Source organism: Podarcis erhardii, assembly GCF_964252035.2.
Source record: "Podarcis erhardii genome assembly, chromosome: 5".
NCBI lineage: Eukaryota > Metazoa > Chordata > Lepidosauria > Squamata > Lacertidae > Podarcis > Podarcis erhardii.
In genome coordinates this window covers 87,171,975-87,178,255 of record NC_138509.1, presented here as the reverse complement: position 1 = coordinate 87,178,255, position 6,281 = coordinate 87,171,975, and positions in this window count along the sequence as shown.

Here is a 6,281-nt window from a genome sequence, read left to right as displayed (position 1 = left end):
ACAAGGGAGCATAAAATGGGCTCCCAAGGACTATATTCAATGCATACCATCAAATGGGCTTTATTCCACAAAAGCTTGTGCCACCAAAAAACAGTTAGTCTTTAAGGTGCCCCATGGCTTGCCCCTGCAAAAAGCCAGGCAATTTACAGTAATTTTGCAGCTAAGACTGCAATACCTTATGCTCTGCGACTGATACTTATTTTCTTTGAAGAGGTGCCTGGCTGTTATCCATCTGTATTCGATGTACAGTGGTGCCTTGCAAGACGAAAAGAATCCGTTCCGCGAGTCTCTTCGTCTAGTGGTTTTTTCGTCTTGCGAAGCAAGCCCATTGACGGCTTAGCGGATTAGCGCTATTAGCTGCTTTTAGCGGCTTAGCGGCTTAGCGGATAAGCAGATAAGCGGCTTAGAAAAAGGGGGGGAAGGGGGAAAAAAACGCAGGAACTCGCAAGACATTTTCGTCTTGCGAAGCAAGCCCATAGGAAATTCGTTTTGCGAAGCACCTCCAAAACGGAAAACTCTTTCGTCTAGCGAGTTTTCCGTCTTGCGAGGCATTCGTCTTGCGGGGCTCCACTGTACTTTTATCCACTCCTCCCCACCCCAACCATTCAGAATTTGCCTACTACATGAATACTAGCCACTCATACCACATCAGACATCACTACCAACTTTGAAAGGAATTACTATGTCAGCTGCTTTCAAAACAAAACAAAATACCTGTGACCAATTTAGGTGCTGACCTCCTGTTGCTGGTTGGTCTTTTAAAAAGATCACACCTGCAGACGATAACTGGAACACACCTGAAATTGTTTCCATACATTGAATGATCAGGGTTGTTCCAGATTGCTCGTGACACATATTTTGATCTTTTTTTTAATCAGACTATTTCTTAGTTCCTGTCTTTATTCCTGAGTCTCACATCTCTGGTCTACAGGAGAGAAGTTGGGGTGTTTTTCAGAAGGCACTCAAACCCCTCCTGCAAAATAGTTGCTGCCTAATGATTCAATCCTATACACACTTTCCTAAGAGTAAGTTCTGTTGAACTCAGTGGAGCTTGCTTCCCACTAGGCATAGTTAGGATTGGAATGCAAGGCATCTCCCGCTAACCTCTTTCAGCCAGTTTTAAATTTATCAACACATGAGTGCCTTTCACTCACTGAAGAGCACAGTGCTCCGGCTTCTCTGGGTTGCACTGTTATGTCTGACCCAGTGGTTAATGGCAAAAGAAGCTTATTATTCAAAATGCAGCCTTATCTCCCTCAAAAATAGCTCAGGGAATCTGGCTATTTTTGGACTTCGGATGCAAGTGAAAAGGGAATAGCCTGGAATAAGTTATGCCAGCAGGTGGCGAACTTGAAAATAGCTCCCTGGGCTGCAATTTAATACAAAGTCTTCAGCTCTAGAAATAGATGACAGTTTTCCCTGGAAATACTGAGTTGCGTTCATCCTCAAAATACTTATTTTCCCACTACCACCAGCAGGGCAGCTGACCAAGAAATGTGACTGGTTTATTTTGAAATGGACATTCAAGAGGTAAAACAAAGGAGACACTAGAGATTCATCACCATATCTTCAGATTTTTGTCTTTTAAAGTGGCTGAATGCAAGGGAAGGGAGGTCTCCAATTTTGATCAGAACAGCCGTGTCTGGGTTAACCAGCCCCACATTGTTTTCTTGATTGACATTTTCCTTCCCCCTCCCATCCCCCAAAAGATGAAAGAAACTTTATTGTGCCTGTATGTTAAAGCCCCAGGGCTAATACCAAAATCTAGGGCAAGGGCAACTTAGGATCAGGAAAACAGCACAGCCAGGAAATCTGCATCTGTGAGGGTGAATGGTGCATTAAAATGTATACATTGGTGCAGATAACATGCCAAAATGCATTATATATTAGGGGAATTCGCTTTGCCCAAGAAAGGCATAGTGGGTAAAATTGCATACCAGAATGTGTATTCATGAGAAATTTGCACTGAAATGCACTGAATTTTAACCAGGACTTTTTTTAGAAAGATACAATCTGATGTGAAAATGTGGAGAACTGAACTTAAGGTTGGAAAAAAGGGAAACAGAGAAAATCCAAAACTGGCAGGGCTGTGCAGGGCCCTCCTGGTTCAATTCAGGGCCTGATTTGGCACTTTGGGGTTTTGCACAGTGTATGTTAAGGGGCAGAAGCGCCCAATCTGCCTGCCTGCATCTCCTCCTCAAGACTGTTCACGCCTTTTGACAGCCCCAGGTTGCTCTGGGAGGACCCAATCTGTCCTGAGGCTATTTCTCAAGCCACTCCAGCTGAACCCTAGGTCAACCAAAATTGGCCCAATTTGGTTTGGGATCTGGTATTTTGGCCCTAGAAATTGAGATTTCACCATCCCTGGTCTTGAACCCACATAACTAAACTGCTGACTTCCCTCAGGTCCGGCAAATGACCCTGTCCCATTACTAGTATTGATTTAAGACTCGGCTGCTGGAGAGGAGACAGTTGAATGGGAAGCAACCCTATCCTTGGAATAGCGAATTTGTGGTGGTTAGTTGTTGTGATGTATATACACCAGGAAAGCACAGCCTGGTTTCTATGTTGTTATTTCTAACATGCTCAAAGTAACAGCAGCCGTAACAACATTAGTCACAACACCAATACATAATTCAAAAACCTAGTCAGAAAATCAGAAAACTCAGCAATTGTGTCTTTTCAGAAAGTTAGAGTATCCGACTTGGAATTCGGAAACCAGGCTTCAAATCTGCCGCTTGGTCCGGAAACTCACAGTGTGTCTTTGGGCCAGTCACTGCCTCTCAGCCATGGTTCCCCCCCCCCCAAAGAATCATGGGCACAGTAGTATGCTAAGGGTACTGGGAACTGGTAGGAGACCACTATTCCTCTCACAGAACTACAGTTCCCAGAGTTCTCTAGGAGGAAGGATTGACTGCTAAACCAGTTTAAGTCTGTAGGGCAGAGCTGGCCCACTTAGGAGGTGAGGTGAAGCACTCTCCATAGGCAGCGAAGGTGCAAGAGGCAATGTCCTACCCACACCACCACTTCCTGGGGTGGAGAAGTTGAGCGGCAAGGAATTGCAAAATGCCACCCTCTTGCCAGGTATGGCATGTGTCATCTCCACGATGGCACAAAGATGTATTCTTAATTGCCTGCATAAGTCTGATGGAAAATAAAAGCTGTCGGCAGGCATTTAGAAGTTGAAACAGAATTGCTTGAATTGCAGAAGCTTTGGCAGACATGGAGCTAGGGTTGCCATATTTTTAAAAGTGACAATCCAGACACCAAAGTTGTTGAGCTCTTTAGTGGGGGGGGGGCAAAGTTGTTAAGCTTTTTCCTTTTTTTTTGCAAAATCACCCCAAAAAATAGTTTTGGAGCTTTTTTGAAGAGAAATTTGCCCCTCCAAAATGGGTTGCCACACGTCCAGGTTTTCCCAAACACTTTACCGCAAACGGGGAATTCCCCCCTGGACTCAATTTGCGAGGCCAAATCCTGGACGTATGGCAGCCCTACATGGAGCTGAGCTTTATCCCTTAGCCCAGTGGTTCCCAAATAGCAAATTACTCAGGACCGTCTATTTTTCAAAAACCAAGCCATGGAGCCCCTACTTTCAAAAATATTGGTAACTCTATGGTAGTTACCTGTGCAAAGCAATTTTTGAAAGGAAATGTGGGGTAGGGCCTAATACGCAAAGGATTTTAGGTATACTAAATAAAAGACCATGAAATTTGTGATATTACCACACAAAAATGACAAAGATTTAGTTGGGGGAAGAGAGAAATTTAATTCCCTGTGCAATTAACAAGATAAGTGAGTCCCCTAGCAGGGGATGATGCTGCAGATCCGCTGGGGTCCCCCGACCCCTAATTGGGAACCACCGCCTTAGACAATTGCTCCAGATCAAAAGCATGGCTGCGGAGGCCAGCCAAAAAGTTGGTAACCTATTTGTTGTTGTTTAGTGGTTTAGTCGTGTCCGACTCTTCATGACCCCATGGGGTGACCAGAGCACGCCAAGCACTCCTGTCTTCCACTGCCTCCCGCAGTTTGGTCAAACTCATGCTGGTAGCTTCGAGAACACTATCCAACCATCTCGTCCTCTGTCGTCCCCTTCTCCTTGTGCCCTCCATCTTTCCCAACATCAGGGTCTTTTCCAGGGAGTCTTCTCTTCTCATGAGGTGGCCAAAGTACTGGAGCCTCAGCTTCAGGATCTGTCCTTCCAGTGAGCACTCAGGGCTGATTTCCTTCAGAATGGAGAGGTTTGATCTTCTTGCAGTCCATGGGACTCTCAAGAGTCTCCTCCAGCACCATAATTCAAAAGCATCAATTCTTCGGTGATCAGCCTTCCTTATGGTCCACTTCTTTTCATGGATCACTGCCTTGCCGTGGCGAAGGGGCTTGAATAACTCAGAGAAGCTATGAGCTATGCAGGGCCACCCAAGATGGACAGATCATAGTGGAGAGTTCTGACCAAATGTGATCCACCTGGAGCAGGAACCGGCAAGCCACTCCAGTATCCCTGCTAAGAAAACTCCATGGACAAAGACAACCGAACTATGGAGAGGATGTTTATGCATTTTGACCTGCTGGCAGAAATGGTTTGTACAATGCAAGCAAGGCCTTTCGTAACTTCGTATTTACAAATGTCTGTAAACAATGACCCACCACAACTGCCTGAGTCTTGAATAACAAGCTTCTTGGGAAACATTTGTCACATCTGCACTATGCATTTAAATAGGTATCATACCACTTTAAGCAGTCTTCATGGCTTCCCTGCAAGAATCCTGGGAACTGTATTTGATTAAAGGTGCTGAGAGTTCTTTGGAGACTCCTATTTCCTGCACAGAGCTACAATTCTCAGGGCTCCACTTCCCACAGCTCATAGTCAAACTAGGGAACTGACCCGCCCCCACACCCCCAGAAGGCAATGATGGCCCCCAACTTGCATGGCTTTTTAAATAAAAGGTTTAAGCAAATTCATTGAGGAGAGGGTTACCAGAAAACAGGCCATTACGTGTAACAGCCCCCCCCCCCAATTCTAAGGTGTCAAATCAATAGAATAAATGTTCAAAATACATGAGAAATGGGAGCAGCTGGAAGGTGTGGCCCATAACTTTTGCCAGCTTTTTAAATTTTCCTTGGTGGAAGTCCTGTGGCCTTCGACAGCTATGCAACAAGCAGAACTTCAGCTGCCAAAGTTCTCAGCTGACCTAAATTCTGCTGTTTGAACAAAACTGCTGAGCAAACCCTGCATACGCTGACAACAGGTTTCGATAAGTAAACAATGATGCCTTTGCTCAAAAGTCAAGCCGAGATGTTTTGCTGCCTGAAGTGTTTCTCAAAGGATGTTCTCCAATAGGACCATGACTTGGAATAGAAAAAAATAATTGCCACACAGTTCAGACGCCAGTTCCTGCCTAACCCACTTGTCTTGCTGCTGCCTAGAGTAAACCATAGATTTGCTTCATCTGGCTCAACCCTCTGTTCAGGTTCAGGGAATCCAGAGGCAGAGCACTGCCAACAGAGAGCTCTCCCACCCAGTGGTGACTGGTGGCACTGGTAGGGCAGAAAGCAGGGACCCTGCCAGTAGGTGGCACCAGAGAGAACTAATTCGAGTTTTGTCCCCATTCGTTCCACCAAGGCAACACGAAATTAAGAAAGAAGGTGACAGGCAGTGTCACCTGCTAGAGCAGTGTTTCCCAACCGAAGGATATTCACAGGGGGCCACAGGTGAAAAAATGGGGGCCACAGCTCAAGGCTCAGGGGCCACAGAGGGAAGTGAGAAGTGAAGCGGGGGAAGCAATTTTTAAAAATAAAAAAATCCTGATTTGCCGGCTATCCACTTGGCCAATACCCACCCTATTCTGCTTGTAAATGGTTTGCATGTTTGCATTACTTATGGTGAAAGACAGGTAAGAAATATGATACATAGCCATAACATTTACTAAGGGGGAAAGGTCCCTCTAAGTTCAATGGGACTGTTTTCCAGATAGCTGTGTGTGTAGAATTGCCATTTAAGACATATTATTACGTTAGTCAAAGATTATAACAGGCTTAACAACTCTTCTAACAACAATGGTAGGTTTTCCCTGCAGACATGCTATTTCCTTAAAGCACCCACAAAATCAGTGGTTGTTGTTTTCTGGTGGCACTCAAGAGTGCACAGTACTGGCACCTTTTTCTGGAAGAAAAGTAATGCACAAAATTACATTTTTTTAAAAAAATGCACAACAGCCGACATGTCTTTTCTCCTTGGTCAAAGTGCATGGTGTCTACAGCTTGCAAAAAATAAAGAAAAGCAA